The following is an 18481-nucleotide window of genomic DNA, read 5'->3' as shown; positions in this document are numbered from 1 at the left end:
ATATATCTATACAATAGTAGTTATGTAGGAATCAAATTGCTAAAAGATAATATCTCATAATAATATCTTATAATATCCTATTAGGAATCAAATTGCTAAGAGCCCATAATAATACCCTATAATATCTTATTAGGGATCAAATTGTTAAAAGATAATATCACATAATAATATTCTAACTTATCCTAACATCTAGGAACAAATTGCAAATGGATTATGAGTCTATATAGACCATATCTCATATCGTTTAAGAAAACAAGGGAAATGAGATTTTGGGCCTATATAAAAACCAGTTTTGTCAGTTTTTATTTTCACAAGAGATGGCACAAAAAAAAGAAAAAAAAGATATTGGGGGTAGAAAATGCTTTTAGTTGGAAGGTTATTCCGTCAATACGTTAAAATGGAAGTGTTTTTGTTATTTTGGCCTAATCTAGTAATTTTAAAAAAAATTGACATTTTTTTTTGGAAATTTACAAGCTAAATATATTATATTTAATAATAAAGAAAAATGAAGGTTTTGTGATATTTAATTCCCCTATTTAATCTTTTGGGCATAGGAATCCCACCGTAACTTTTTGGGTATACAATCAGGCTGGTTTCATAAATTTAGTTGGGGCGACAATAAAATGCATGCATTTGAAAGTTGTGTAGTTAGTTAGTTAGTTAGGCAGTGTAAAGGTACATTTCATCATTCTGGTATAAAAAAGAAGCTCCACTATTCCAAGTAAATAACTAGAGATGTGGTGCTTGATATATGATTCTACACAAAGTGTAGTAGCTAATGGTGATCTCTCCTTTTGCCAGCAACTCTATTTCAGTTACTGTTGATATCAACAATGCTTTTTTGGAAGTCGACTTTCTATTTTTGTTGCAGGATGAGGATTGAACATTATAATCCACTCATGTATTTCAGAGGATTGGTTCAAGTCGTTGTTCTACTTAAAAATATTGTATAAAAAGGAACCTTGCCTCGTTTGAGATATTAGAGGCAAAGAAATAAAATAAGTGCCCATAAATCATAATCTTTCTTTCTGTACCTTTCATGGAGTTTCTATGATCGTTTTCGGTATATTAACATACAAACTTTTTCCTCTTAAAAACTTCTTAGAATTTGAGACTTTAATTATTTATCAGCTAAACAATATTATTTAGTTTTAACTTTGGAGAAACATTTTTACATGAAACAAGTTATCCTGAGATGGCTTTGACAATTAGTATTATTTATTTTTAAATTTTTTTTAATTAAAAATAAGGGACTGAGGATACAAGGTTTGAACCCAAATTAAAGGGGTGTTTAAGCATGGCTTTATACAACTCAAGACTAACATATATATATATATATATATATATATATATGACTTAATTTTATTTTAAATAATAATAAGTTGATTTTAATGTGCATTTTAGGCAATTATTATAAATTTGTATAATGCTTTTAATCCATTAATTAATTATTCATATAGATTTTTATATTTTTGTATATTCATGTGTTTATACTTTTTCAAATTCTATTTAATTTTTATCTCAATTATATAATATTAAAATTATCACATCTACTCCATGAGTAAAAATTTTCTAAATAAAAATTTATCAAAATTAAATATAATTTAAAGATAAGTTAATTAAAATTAAAAATATTTTTCAAGTAAATAGTTATTTTCACGGGTAATTATTTATGGAATAATATTTGATGCACCGTTAGTGCATAAATCTCATGCACCATCAATGAATATTAACATTACACATCATCGTTAAATTGAACAAAAAAATGGAAGACTTATAAATAAATACTAATAATTTTATTTAAATATTAATCATAGCTATTTTAAATAAATATTAATAACTTTCGGATTTCGAGTTTAACTGCTTAAGGGTTTAAGGTCACAGGTTTAAGGCTTTAGCATTTATATTTAATTTTGATTTAATAATGTTTAAATAAAGTTATCAATATTTTTTGTAAGTTCTGCACCATTATTTTTATTTTATTTTATTTAATGATGAGATGTTATGTTATTATTTATTAATAGTGCATGTGAATTACGCGTGAATCAAAATTTTCTCATTATTTATTAGTATAAATAAAACAAATTAATAAATTAGTAGATGGTTGTCATTATAGTAAATGATATATTTAGAATGAAGAAGAAGTAGTTTTAAAAGTATTAATAATAACCAAAAAGAAAGAAAAAACTAATGGAGAAGTTAAGTAACTTACCAATATTTAAAAAAAAAGATTTATTTTATATTTTAAGATTTATGTAATTCTGTTATTGGTTTTACTAAGTTGAGTAATACTAAACTCACTTAAAATTGTATAATACTATAGGTTTTGTATGATTTATCATTGCTTGTCATCATTGACTCAAAACTCGAATGAAATTTATATTTTCTTGTTAATGATATTCATAATTTTTAAAAAGTGGTCAAAAAAATACATACGAGTGGCCGGCACCAAAAAATTATTATTTTTTATCCCTGACTCAATGTTAAAGTAATGATTACACGACGATGGATTTAGTGTCAGCCATTGAGGAGCCGACATTGTAGTTTCTAGGGTATTTCCGTAAATGTATTTTAAGTATGTGTGATGAGAGTGTAATCCATCCTCATGATATATTATTTAAAGAAAAATTGAAGTGGTAATGTGGATTGAGTTTTAGTGTAGAAAGGGTTGGGAGGGGAGTATGAATAGTGGTAAGAAGAGAGATGTTAAAAAAAGAAATAGTAATGGTTTAGATGTGTAAGTGATAGTTTAATAAATGTAAACGTTGACATCGGATCTAGCAATATCCCTTTTATTTTAATAATTTTGTTTGCTTCAAATATATAAAGAATCCAAAGACATTTTGTTAATTTTTATTAAAAGTAAATGAATTTCTTAAGGATTTAGATTTAATGTTAATTAAAAAGTCGTTGAAAAGAGGATTATATATTATGGTTCATTCTGCTCCCAATATTAGAAAACGTTATCGCCTGCTGTTTAATTCGAGAATAATGTACAATTTTAATCCTGGAATCTCAATTTAAGATTTCAAGGACATGACCTAATTTTTTCTGGTCATTCCATCATCCCATTAATCAAACAAATAATATATGTATCTTACGACTCCTTCCATTCGCACTGGAGCTACCCCAATTTTCCATTTTATACACTAATCATTTATATATGTCGGTTTAAAAAGAAAATTACGATTTTAGACTATTTTATTTGGAAATTATGAAAATCAGTCTATTTTAAAATATGTAATATGTGGCAAAAACGCATCTACGACTATGAAAAATAAATAACGGTATCTACAAATGCAAGGGTCAAATTGTAATATAGTTTAATACAATAAAATATTTTGAAACTATTTCAGGATCATTCCCAAATGAAGATGAAATAAACTATGAAAATACTTTTTACAATAATAATTCTAAATAGTACTAATTATTTTCTATATTACTATGAATCATAAAATAGATTATGAGAATAAAAATAAATAAATAACGGAAAAACATAAAAAAAAGAAAAATAAACAAACGAAATAAATCAATTAACCAATCACGAAAATTAACCTACCTCAGGGTTTGTAACTAACTTTGGATTAAGGTTTTAGGGTGAATTAGCTATCAATTAACCAATTATTACCTCCCGATCTCTAATTAAGGAATCAATTAGCTTATACTCGCTTACCTCCCGACCTCACTTTCTCAATCAGGATAAATTACTATTTCCTCGGTTCGACTTATCTCCCGACCTTGTCTTGCTTATGATAACTTCCTAGGGTTGTCAAATCTTAGTAGTTTATGCACATGTAATTCATACCAATTAATCCCTCTCGGGAAGACTTAAACCTCCGTTAATCACATCCTCATCCACTCATTAATCTCCCCTATGAGATTTGGTCACTCATGTTATTCATGATCTTAATCTCAATTGAATAAACCATGTGAAGAACACGACTGATTATGAAGAGAAAAAGAGATTTAAATAATTGCAGTTGTAATATCAAATGGGGAACGAAGTAGCAATTCGCTTGATGATTGGAGTAAAGAAATAAAACGAATATAAAGCAAATACAATGTAACACCCTATGCCCGACCCAATTTATCGGATCTGAATATAAAATGTTACAATACTTACATACTTAACAAAAATTTACAATTTGCAAAAACTATATTGAATGTACCTCTTATTTATTTAAAATCATTTCTATGATAAAAGGTTTGAATGAAACATTTATCGTTTGTCACAAACTCTCAAAAGTAGTATAAAGCCTTACAACATAAATGTTTGATAAAATATACATTCGTAGCATATATTACTATTTGTCATTTGAGAATATGTTTCTAAAAGTGTCCCTCTGTATGCATAATACTGTCCTCGACCTGCCACCATGTCACATCCTTGGCTTGGTCCCTCTCGGTGAACTGGTTTGATTCTCAGAACTTGCATACCAAAATACGCATATAAGTTCAAAGGAACTTAGTGAGCCTCACTCATTATTACCTTTAAGAGGTGTTGTAGAATTTCTTGACTCAAGGGTTTTGGATTTCTTTTCAGATCTTAGTGGGGACTTTTCTGATTCTTGGTTGGCGGATTACCATACATAAATCTCTATATTTAACCATCTTATACACATTTCACCCGTTTGATGGATCTTAGACTTCACACCATATTTCGAATCCCGTTACACAATTTCTTTGCAGATGGTAGTTGGACATGCTTCTTAGAACGAAACTCCATGGATACTACTATTAACAATAACTAACAATTATCAGAACACCAGTTACATCATATCTTCAAATAAGTTCAAACAAAAATACTTGCTTAGAATAATACATCGTTTTAATTCAAGCAATAGAATCCCAGATGACTTCAATACAGGGCTTAAGAAATTCCAAGTTTGGCGGACACTCGCACCACCAATATTTCAAATATATAAGGTTCCCTAACATGGTGATCACTATGACAGAATCATTAAACGATTATATTGCAGAGAACTCTTTTAGATGATGCCTCATAAACATGCCAAGGTCTTGCCACAAGGGTAGAATATCAACTCGTCATTTTAGGTATTGTAGAATTCATAATACTGACCTTCTAGAAGACTTGTCACAAGTGTTCCCCAAAGTACACCGTTATTTAGGCTTTTGGAATAATACACCAAGAAGATTTTACAGAGAGTTCGCCACAAAGGCTTCATAGAATAGTCGCTACAAAAGATTTACAAAGAATTTGCCACAAAGCCTTTATAGAGAATTCACCACAAAAGCTTTCCAAAGAATTCGTGTTTATTGTCCTAGTGGACTATCTTTGTGGATACCATGGGACTTCTCCCACATGGTCTTATACCTTCACACCCTCTTGGCGTATTATCATATGATGCCATGGCCATTGACTTTTCATAACTTTATTCAGCAATCTGCCAGTCCGGTTAGCATTATAGCAGCCTGATCGGAGGCTGTACAATAAATATTCATTTTCTTAGTGATCTACCTGTCCAGTCAGCAATGTACTTGCCATACTGGAGGCTACACAAACAAATCTCTTTCTTAGTTTTTTACATAACTCATATTTGTCAGGTACTGGAATCATATAACAGGAAAGTATTAGACAATAACAGGAAAGTATTAGACAATGACCCTACATGCACCAACAACATCTTATATCACACAACTTCATATCATTTAGCACATTGTTCTCATTTATGTATTTATAAATTCAGATTTAGTCGAAAGTCAGTGTAGTTAGATTAGAACTGTATGTGAATTTCCTGATGTATTTCCTAAAAAGTTACCTGGATTACCTCTTGATCGAGAAGTTGAAATTGTGATCAAAGTATACCCGGGGACAGATCCAGTGTCGATACCTCTATATCGTATGTCACCTATTGAATTGAAGGATTTGAAGGTACGATTGCAAGATTTACTAGAACGAGGTTTTATACGACCTAGTACTTCACCGTGGGGAGCTCCAATGTTATTTGTTAAAAAGATAGATGATTCAATACGGTTGTGTTTTGATTATCAGCAATTGAACAAGGTAACAATCAAGAATAAATATCTGTTACCACGTATTGATGATTTATTTAGTCAATTGAAAGGAGCTTCAGTATTTTCAAAGATTGATTTAAGATCCGGCTACTATCAGTTAAAGGTGAAAGAAAGTGATGTACCGAAGACAGTATTTTGTATAAGATATGGTCATTACAAGTTCTTAGTGATGCCATTTGGGTTAACAAATGCCCAGCTGCTTTTATAGATCTTATCAAATTTTTCAGCCGTACTTGGATCAGTTTATGGTAGTTTTTATTGATGACATATTGGTATATTCAAAGTCTGAATCTGAACATGAGCAACATCTTCGAATTGTTTTGCAAACGTTACGAGAGAAACAATTGTATGGGAAATTGAGTAAATGTGAATTTTGGTTGTCAGAGGTGGTATTTCTTGGTCACATGGTATCAGCAGATGGAACTATAATGGATCTAAAGAAGATTGAAGCAATCGTCCAATGGAAGACTCCTAAAAATGTGTCAGAGGTACATAATTTTCTTGGATTAGCTGGGTATTATCGAAGGCTTGTGAATGAATTTTCAAAAATAACTTTACCGATGACAAAATTATTGCAAAAGAATGTTTCGTTTGATTGGAATGATCAATGTCAAGAAAGCTTTATGAAATTGAAGCAGATGTTGATAGAGGCACTAGTTTTGACTTTACCAGAATCAGGAAAAGATTTTATTGTGTATAGCGATGCTTCTTTATATGGGCTCGGGTGTGTACTGATGCAAAGTGGGAAAGTGATAGCTTATGCTTCTCGGTAATTGAAACCACATGAACTTAATAGCTTATGCTTCTCGGCAATTGAAACCACATGAACTTAATTATCCGACACATGATCTGAAATTAGCAGTTGTGATCTTTGCTTTGAAAATATGGAGACACTATTTATACGATAAAAAATGTTACAGTTATACAGATCATAAAAGTCTCAAGTATATTCTGTCACAGAAAGAGTTGAATTTGAAGCAGCTTCGATGGATAGAAGTTCTAAAAGATTATGATTGTGTTATTGATTATCATCCAGGTAAAGCTAATGTGGTAGCAGATGCATTGAGTAGGAAGGCAACAATTGAATTGCGAGCGATATTTGTACAGCTCAGTATTAGTGATGATGGAGGTTTATTGGCTGAATTAAGAATTAAACCAATGATGTTTGAATGAATCAAGTCAGCTCAATTAGAAGATGATAAGCTAATGAAAAGAAAGGAAATGGTTCAGAGTAACATAGCAGGGAATTTTAGTATTGATAAGCATGATTGTCTAAGATTTCATAATCGAATCTGTGTTCCAAATATTTCAGAATTGAAAGAGTTAATACTTCGAGAAGCACATGATAATCCTTTTACATTACATCCCTGAGGAATAAAAATGTATCATGATTTACAAGAATTATATTGGTGGCCGGGTATGAAGAAGGATATAGTGGAATTTGTGGCTAAATGTTTGACATGTCAGCGAGTCAAAGCAGAGCATCAGGTTCCAACTGGTTTACTTCAGCCTATTAACATTCCTGGATGGAAATGGGACTGCATCACAATGAATTTTGTAATAGGGTTGCCATTGTCAGCAAGTAAGAAAAATGCTATTTGGGTGATTGTTGATCGGCTTACAAAGTTAGCTCATTTTATAGCAGTCAGAACGGATTGGTCACTTCAGAAACTTGCTGAAGTTTATATTCGGGAAATAGTACGATTACATGGTATTCCAGTGTCAATAATTTCTGATCGAGATCCACGGTTTACATCCAGATTTTGGAGTCAACTACATGAATCTCTTGGTACTCGACTTAATTTTAGTACAGCATTCCATCCATAGACTGATGGAAAATCAGAATGGGTTATTCAGATTTTAGAAGATATGCTTCGAGCTTGTATTATTGATTTTGAATCAGACCGTTAGCTGAATTTGTATACAATAATAGTTTTCAATCAAGTATTCAAATGGCACCATATAAAGCTTTATATGGTCGGAGATGTCGGTTACCACTGTGTTAAACAGAATTGAATGAGAAGAAAATAATTGGACCTGAATTAATTCCTGAGACAGAAGAAACAGTCAAGAAGATTCAACAGAGATTAAAAGCAGCTTTTGACAGACAAAAATCTTATGCTGATCTGAAACGTCAGGACATTGAATACTCAGTCGGGGATAAAGTGTTTCTCAAAGTTTCTCCTTGGAAGAAAGTATTAAGATTTGGCTGAAAAGGAAAATTAAGTCCTCAGTTTATCGGACCATATAAAGTTATAGAGAGAGTTTGACCAATTGCTTACCGATTGGCTTTACCTCCGGAATTATAGAAAAATCATGATGTTTTTCATGTTTCCATGTTACGAAGGTATCGATTGGATCCATCTCATATTATTTCTACTGAAGACATTGAGATTAGACCGAATTTGTCATATCAAGAAGAGTCGGTCCAGATATTAGCTCGAGAAGTGAAAGAATTAAGAAACAAATGGGTCCCTCTGGTAAAAGTACTGTGGAGAAGCCATAGTGTGGAAGAAGCAATATGGGAACTGGAGGAAATTATGAGATCACAATATCCTCACTTATTTTCAGGTAAAATTTCAAGGACGAAATTTTTTAAAGGAGGAGAAATGTAACGACTCAAAATCTGTGAGCACCAGAAAAGTGTGTTATTAGGCCTCCATCTTAGTGAAATGGGTTCAAAAATAATTATTAGGAATAATTATAAGTCTAGTAGTGTGTTTAATTAGGTTTTAATTAAGTGAAATTAGCTCAATTTAGAGTAATTAGTAAAAATAACTAAATTGAATAAGGGTAAAATTTTAATTATAGAGTAATAGAAAATAAAAAGGACTAAAATGAAAATTAAGCCATTTATATGAAATGAGGCGGCATATATGCATTAAAATCTAAGATTTTGTTTTAATTATTTATATATAAATATATATATATTATATTATGTTATGTTTATTTATAGTATTATTAATTTATAACTTAAATAAGTAAATAAACCAAAGCATGTCAATTGCATGGTTATAATTAAATATATGTGTAAAATACAAGAAAATGCACTTGTAATATATTTGTATATTTTCTTAAATAATAAGTAAAAGATATCTATTGATTATTATTATTTAATTGATATTATATTAGTGAATAAATTAATAAGTTGACAAATGTAGGATCATGAGATGATACATGTGTAATAATATGTATAATACAATTGTAATAAAAGTATTATTTATTAAGTAGATATTTATTAATTATTATTAATAAGTTAAAGATATTTATTAGATAAATAATTAAAATTATCAAATTTTTGGTATAAAAACAAATTAGATAATGACATTTGTAATAAAATGAATATATATATATATACATATTTGTATTATAATTATGTATTTACTTAAATTTTAAGTTAAAGATATTTATTAATTAAATATTGATATTATAAGATTTTTATTTGTTAAATAAATAAAAGAAAGACAAATGTATAGTAATAATAGTGTACAAATGTACAAAGATACATGTATACAAATGTATTAATTATATTGTTATTAAATAGATATTTTATAGTTATTAAATTAACTTAAATATAAATATAAAATAAAGCACGAAAGTATAAATAAATAAAAAAACAAAACAAACAAAAGAAACAGAGAAAGCCATTCGAAAGTGGGAAAGGAAAGAAAGAAATAAAAGAAAAGGAGAAATTGAGGTTTAAAAGCTTGAAGTTTAATTGGTAAGTTTAATCAAGTCATTTTCTTATAAATTTGATGTTTTTGGAATCCTAGAGTGAAATACTCTTGGATTTAAGTTGAAATTTTGAAAGTTAATAGATTTTTTAGTAGGGTTTATGTTGAACAAATGATAGAATTGGGGGTTTATTTGATAGAAATTTTGATTGGAATTGAATAAAGGATTGAATTGTAAACTAAGCTATAAGTTTTGAGTTTTAGGGACTAAATTGAAATAAATTCGAAATTATGAAAATAGATAAAAATTAAATAGCTAAATGTGAGTTTGGCGAGAAATTGAGTAGCAAAAAGGTATGAATTGAGAAAGAAAAATATATAGGTTTAGTTAGGATTAAATTGAAATTAAAGTAAAAGTTAGATAAAAATTTCAGCAATTAAATTGTGTTGTGTTAATGATTGTGAAATTATTTTAATTGTTCGTAGCTAATATCAAGCCTGAAGCATCGACCCAAAAAGAAAAAGAAAAGATCGTCGAGGATTAAATCCGAAGAGAATTCTAGTTTGTATCACTATAATTCAAATTTTATCATTATTATGTGTTTAATTTACTAATTATGTGTGGTAAGTATTTTAAGGTAAGTGTTTAGTAAAATGATAAATTTATGATTGGGCACTGAAATTGAGACTGATACTGAACTGAATTATGGAATATTGAATATTGTTTTGAGTACTGAATTGAATTGTGAAGTTACTGAATATTGTTATGTATACTGCATTGAACTGTGAAATTACTGAAGTAATGAATTACTGCAATACTGTGAAACTGATTGAAATAAGGAATTATATTTGATACCGAACTTAGATGGAAATTGTATTGAAAAGTGAATTAAATACCCTATTAACTAGTCGGCTAGTCGGATATAGTTGGCATGCCATAGGATATGGAAGAGTATGGGTTTTTGCCAGCTTACTGATTAGGCACTTATGTGCCGACTACTATTACTGTTACCGTTATTGTTACCGTTACTGTTACTGATTCGGCACTTTGTGTGTTGAATACTATTACTGTTACCGGTACCGATTCAGCACTTTGTGTGTTGAATACTGTTATTGTTACTGTTATTGCTACCGTTACTGATTATTGTTCAGGTACTGTGTACCGTTAAGGCACAATGTGCCGTACTGGTGTAATGGTTGGAATCCTTGTATCCGCCGAGTCCGAGTCAAGTTAATAGGGATAAATGAAATAAATTTACTGATAAAACTAAATTTGAATGATATGGCATATGTGAAAGGTGAGAATTGAAATAAAAAAATAAGAATGATATATATATATTCAAATGATAACATAAAAAGATTGAATTGTTCATTAAGTAATGATAATTGTAATGTAAAAGTATGTATGTGATTTAATGTATTTACTTATAAATTGAATTTATAGTGATACCATTGAGTATATGCATATTCAGCATACGGTTGTTTCCGTGCGCAGGTTGTAAAAGTCAAGTACTGAACCACCATCCAAAGCCAGACCTGACTTCAGTAAACTTTTGGTGATGTATATTTTCTTTTGGTAATGTGGCATGTACATAGGATGTGTATAAATGTTATTATGTTTTGAATATAAATGGTTAAAAATGTTAATATTACAAGTCTAAGAATTATAATGAAAAAAGTTTATCAATTTTAATTTAATTAGTACATTGATAAATTTAGATTGATATTATATTGATTGAGTTTGATTAGAAGGTATTTAGAATAGAAAATAAGTATGTGAAATGAGTTGGTTGAATTAGTTATGTTTGAAATGGATACGGTTTTAATTGCAAGGGGTTTTAAGTAAAAATAAGCAGAAATGCTGTCGAAATTTGTAAAAACAAAAATTTTTAGAGTACTTGAATGAGTCCCGTTTCACTTTTAATACATGTTTTAGACTTCGAGAGTTCATTATAGGGACTTAGTTATTAAACTATACTATGAATGTTATTTTATTTGTGAATTATTTGTAAGTTGTTTGATATGTCCGGTAATACCTCGTAACCCTATTCCGGCGACGGTTCGGGGTAGGAGGTGTTACACAGTCCCCTGAATTTCCCTACCAAATCAAATGTAGGTAAAAGAAAATCTGGCAAAAGTTTACTTTACTGTTGACTATTCATAGGGAGGGTCAAATCAATCCAATTGACTTTCGTTGAACAGTGACCAACCATGCTGCTATGATGATATGTTTAATTGGCTTGTTTTAGTGTACAAGCAATCTTTCGTATATCTTGCTACTCTACTTTTTACTATGATATCTGATTCTGTTGCTGTAGAATCTCAACTGTAATAATTTTTTTTTCAGTGGTGTCGAGAATAATAGTTTCAAGACCACAAATCTGATGAGTGAGTCTATAAAAATTATTATTTAATATTTACGAGTCAAATATAAAATTATATGGAATTTTGATTTGATAATTTTTTCTAATTGAACGGATACTTAAGTACAAGTGGTTTGTCCTTAAAGTCAAGTGATTTTGAAAAATGGGATTTCGAGATCTCATTTCTGTGAAACGAATTATATAGGTGAATTGAAGTTTGGTTTGGTAATTTTGATGAATTCCTTGTTAATTAAAGAAAAAAAAGGCTAAATCGTAAAAGATGAAAAACTTAATCGCTATTGAATTTTATTAACAAAATGAGTTAATTGGTACGTGTGGAGGACTTATATGGTATTTAGACCATTATAAATATTAGTGGACGATTTAGATTAGTTATCTAGTTAAAATTTATGTTAATAATAAAAGGGTAAAATTATAAATAAATAATGTATAAACAAAAGAAAAAACAAATGTATCATGTAACACCCTTAACCTGTATCTGTCACCGAAACAAGGTTACAGAGCATTACCAGAGTTTACAGTTTAATTACAATTAATTTATGTCATTTACTATTCATTTCTGAAAATCGATCACAATCAATCATAATGTCCCTTATATGGGTCTTTCAGGCTCAAAACACATATTAGAATCGTATCGGGACTAAACCAGAATAAAAAAAAAATTTCACGAAATCTCAAAATTTTTCTTAATTGCAAGTGACACATGCCCGTGTGGCTCAAACGACCAATGACACGCCCGTATGGCTCACACGACCAATGACACGCCCGTGTCTCAAGCCATGTGGGCATTCGATGTGAGGCACACGGCCGTGTCCTAGCCCGTGTCCTTACTCGTGTAACTCTTTGACTTGGGTCACTCGGTCATCCACACCCCTGTGTATTAGGTCGTGTGGATAATAATATTTAGAAATTAAGTGTAGGATTCACATGAGCATGTCATATGCCTGTGTGCTAAGTCGTGTGACTTTCACGGTTGAGACACATGCCCGTACCTTTGCCCGTGTGACCAATTCTGAGCATTCTGTTTCTAAATTTTAAGGATGCAGGGGACACTCGGCCAAATCACATGCCCGTGCACATGGCCGTATGTCACACATGGCTGAGACACACGCCCGTGTGTCTGCTCGTGTGGACAAAATAAGGCTATTTTCCAAGCCATTTTTCTCACCCATTTTACATTGCACCTACATAAACACTTTGACACACTTTCAACCCAATTTAGTAAATATAAATCAAGTCAAAACTAATCTTTTACATGGCATATTAACATCTATACTCAAGTGTTTTTAAACTTACCAAATTCATGCCTGTGCTCATGAACAAAATTTATCAACTATACTAATTCAAACCCATTCATTATTTGAATTATATATCTTCTACCTTTCAATCATTTCAACACACTTCAAATTTGATATGGCACTATATAATTACATCAAAATGCATATAACACTAGTCATTCCAATGGCTAGTTACAACCAAACAAATGCATGCCTCCATTGGGAACTTTAAACTATACATGCCATTATGTTCAAAATAAGTTTGCTATTTATACTAAAACAAGCTTAAGGGTAGTGTGATAATGCTCTGACCGCTCTCCAACCTTTACGAGCTTCCAAGCACTATAAAATAGAGAAAATAAAATTGAGTAAGCATTTCAAATGCTTAGTAAGTTCGTATAACAGCAATTTAACTTACCGTATATTTTCATTTAAGATAAGCATACAAAAATACATCCAAGCAATTTGGCTAATAGCCTAAAACACAACTTCATCAATCATGTTAGACAAGTAATTCACATAATACTAAGGACATGGATGAGCTTACCGTTTAATGATTTTCATATACATATGCTTTCCATATCATTATTCTATATTACATGTACATTTTCGTGACAAATCATTTCTAGTTCATTTTAGCCATGTCAGAACTTTACCCATTGAATTTGGATACGGTCATGTAGTACATTTAAAGTGTACAAAATTGAAATCTATCAATTCATATCCAGGGATACCCAAATAGGGCACATAATCAGGAAGCACTCTCTCGAGCCATGTAACAGGATGCTAACGTGAACCATGTATCAGGAAGCTTATCCAGGCTAAACAGGAAACTCATAAGTGTTTAGAATAGGAAGCTCATTGAGCTTAACTGGTAACTCCGAAGAGTTATTAATAGGGAGCTCCAGATATTATAATACGGAGTTCAAGCGAACCATATTAGAAAGCTCATAAGAGCCTATATCAGGACGCTCACAAAGAGCTACGTTTGTTTCCGCAATAAATGCTAGATCACAATCGATCGAATCATGTAATAGGACGCTCACAAAGAGCTGCGGTAGTGCGCAACACATGCAGGATCGCTACCAATTAGGATGCTCATAAGAACTATATAACAGGATGCTCGAGAAGGCTTTTAACAGGATGTTCATCTGAGCTATAATGTCTGCAACATATGCAGGACTACAATCAATACGGGAAAATGTTGTATCAATCGCATTTCATTATTCAAATGGGACTTATCAATTATTAAACAATATCAATATGTGATTAATTTCATACATTAAACATTTATGCAGTTCACACAAATACAACATTCGCTTAACACATTAATATTTATAATTAAGTTACACTAACTTACCTCGATACTTGTTCGTATACAAAAATCTACTAATTCGACACTTTTTCTTTTCCTCAATCTAACTTCATATTTGAGTTTTTTGGATCTAAATAAATGAATTTAACATCAATTTAATTCATTTCATACTCAAATGAACTCAATTCACTTTCTACGCAAAATTACTATTTTGCCCTTACACTTTTCATAAATGACGATTTTGTTCCTAAGCTCGGAAAATGAAATTCATGCAATTTAATCCTTATTTCAAGCCTAACCAAATTTTACATGTTACAATAATAGCCTATGAATTTCATAAAAATCAAAATTTTTCTATGGATTTTACCACTTTTCAATTTAGTCCCTAAATCATAATTTCATCAAAATTATCTTTGTAAAAGTTGTTTATCTATTAACATAGATAGAGACGTAGATGTGATTGAATGTACTGATTGTTAATAGATAAAGACATAAATATGACTGACTGTACTCATAGTACATTGAACTGGACCCAAGCAGAATAGATCTTGAATCTGTTTATGGATTTATTCACTAGTGATGTTAATAGTGTGACATACCTTAATCATGAGTGGATGACGTACTATAAATGTGTGACTTATATACTTTGATGTAAGTAAAAGCCTAAGTTCAAATAGATAAGGAACTAAAAGCTGGTACATTTGGTATATGACTTCTGCAGTATGTAACTTCATTCACAATAGTGGAACTTATAGCCTAAGACATGGGTAAATGATTTCCTCTCAATAACATCACATGATAGATGAAAGTAAACGTGATCACGGGCCACTCGTCTTTGTGATTAATGACTTAATTACTATTTGATAGTAATTTACTTTTCATTATGGAAGATGTAATGATTACCATGAGATAAAATAAAATTATATTGGGTGAGCGACTTTATCCGAAAGAGATTAAAGATATCCTATGTAGAGGTGAGTATTCGATCGAGTCTAGTCGAATTGAGTTTAAAAATTTATAGTTAGTTGAGTTGACAAATCTTATTTTAGTAACCGAACTTGATTTGAATTTTTTTCAAATCGAGTCAAAAAATTTCGAGTCAAGTTAAGTCAAGTTAATGAATCCTATTATTTATACTCAATGTTGCGTTTACATGAACCGATTATTTAACTAGTAAACGAAGTACAAGATTATTTAACTACATAAACAATATCATGGTTTTGCCTTTTAACTTAATGGGTAAACACTTATCAAAACAACGTAGTTTTACCTTTTAACTTAATGGTTTTGCCTTTTAATTTTTTAAAAAGTAGACATTTATCAAAATGATGTAGTTTTTTTATTTTCTTATTCAGAATTTTGAATAACTAGAATTCTGTTATTCATATTCGAGTTAAACTGAAAAACTTATATTTTATATTCGAGTTGATCCGAATAACTTGATTAACTAAAATAACTCGAACTATTGAATTCAAAATTTGAATTCTTTTATCGATTTTTTTTAAATGAATTGGATTTTGCTCACCCCTAATCATATGAGGGTAACATACTTATAACAAGGTCATTGGACGAGTATTGTTCGAGTTACTTTCGTAATGGTATATCATTAGGAAAAGCTTAATCACGATACTATAGTGAAATGACTTCGTGACTCAATGAGTTTATAATTAATAGGTGAAAAGCTGAAACTTAATCATAAATAATTTGAGCCCTAATTATATATGTCCAACTAGACCCTTCAGTAGCTCTTTGAGACCAAAAATGAATTGCATGTTGAATAAAATGAACAATAATTGATAGAAATGATAAAGTTATAGAAATGAGAAACATTCGGAAATGAATGTGGTTTTCTCACTAAATATGGGAATGATGTAACAGCCTGATTTTCAGTGGTGTCGGAAACAGTGGTTTGAGGCCACCAAATTTGACGAGTAAGCTCGTAAATTTTATTATTTAGTATTTACGAGTCAAATATGGATTTTAAAAAGGTTTTTGAATTGATAATTTGTGTTTTATAATAATTTATTAGGTCAAGTCGTTGTAGAAAATAAGGTATCAGGACCTTGTTTCTATAAACTGAGCCGTAAATATTTTTATAAATATTTACGGAGTGTCATTAATGTAGTATTAAAGTTTCGTTAAAAATTTTTAACGTTTCGACAGTTAATTAATTAAAAAAGACTAAATTGAAAAAGGTGAAAAACTTGCTAATTATAATAATTAAGTGATTAAGTGGCATGAGTAATAAATAAAGGACCTAAATAGTAATTATGCCTAAATGAAAATTTGAGGCAACATATGAAAGAAAAAAATAATAAAAAAAGCCATTAGTGGCAAACTTATAATTAAAGTGAAATTAAAACACCCAAATTGAATTTTACTCCTTGAGCTAGTTTTGCATATTTGCTTCATGAGTCCAATTCTTACCCGTTTCTTATAATTTTTTTATGTTTTTGAGATTGTTACAATTAGGTCCAATTAAATCTTACCTTAGGTTTTGATTTTGTTCAAGATTTTGGATGTTGCCATTAATGAATCTATATGATTATTTATGGTAAGTGATGAATTTGATATAGTAGTTGTTATTTAAAAGTATTTTGTTAATTGATTTTGATGAATTTTTCGATTAAGGATTAATTTGTTAAATTAGTAAAAATACAAGGATTTGTTGCGAAATTATTGTAAAAATGGGCTGTATTGACTTCCGTGAATATTTAGCTACCATGGTTTGCATTAAAAATGGTTAATTTGTAAGTTTTGGGCTCAAGGACTAAATTGAATAAAAGTAAAACTTTATAGGTAATTTTGTAAAAATATAAAAAATGATCAAATTGCAGGAAATAAATTATTTTATTGTCTAAATTAATACATTGAATGAAATTATTAGTTTAGATCACGGTCGAGCGAAAAATTGAGAAAAATGTAAAATTTTCAAAATGCCCCTAAATGTAGATATTTCTGCAATTTAACCAGGTAAGTTCATACGATTATACTTTAATAATTATATTGATTTGATGGATGATATTATGTATTTATTCAATTGTTGAGAATGAATTATTGTGGAAATTATAATTTGAATTGAATATTCGGATTAAATGGAACGCGGGATTTGAGTACATTCGTTTTGTGGCGCATGACAGCATTGGAGGAAAATGGCGGCAAGTTACCCAAGTAAACTGAGGTTCAATATTTGTTGCGAACTCTCGTGTTTTACTTTTCGTTTAGCTCTTATGAGCTTCTATTTAACTCATATGAGCTTCTATTTAACTCATATGAGTTTCCATTTAGCTCTTTCGAGCTTCTGTTAACTCTTATGAGTTTTTGTTTAGCTCTTATGAGCTTCTGTTTAACTCATATGAGTTATTTTTCAGCTCTTATGAGCTTCTGTTAAACCCTTATGGGTTTCTGTTTAGCTCTTACGAGCTTCTATTCAGCTTTCGAGCTTCTGTTAATGATATACTCAAATCCGTAAGTCGTTCTTCGGATGGAAAAATATTGGGAGTTGTCTTGGATGATATATGTTTATGAAGAAATGGTAAGAGAATGATATGTATCATGATATATATATCAATATCATGATATATATATATATATATATATATTAATATCTTGATATGTTGATACATGGAAATTATGTAAGTTGAGATGAGTAATAAACTCAAGTGTGACACATTTAGATAATAAGATTATTGATGTTGAAATTATATGAAAAATGTTCAAGTACGCTAACAAGTGTTGTTGTTTGATGCTTAGTCAAGTGTCAAGCTTTTGGTTGAATGGTAAAATTGTAACAAC

This window comes from Gossypium arboreum, chromosome 13 (assembly GCF_025698485.1).
Source record: "Gossypium arboreum isolate Shixiya-1 chromosome 13, ASM2569848v2, whole genome shotgun sequence".
NCBI classification, from domain to species: domain Eukaryota; kingdom Viridiplantae; phylum Streptophyta; class Magnoliopsida; order Malvales; family Malvaceae; genus Gossypium; species Gossypium arboreum.
Note: the sequence above shows the minus strand (reverse complement) of the source record.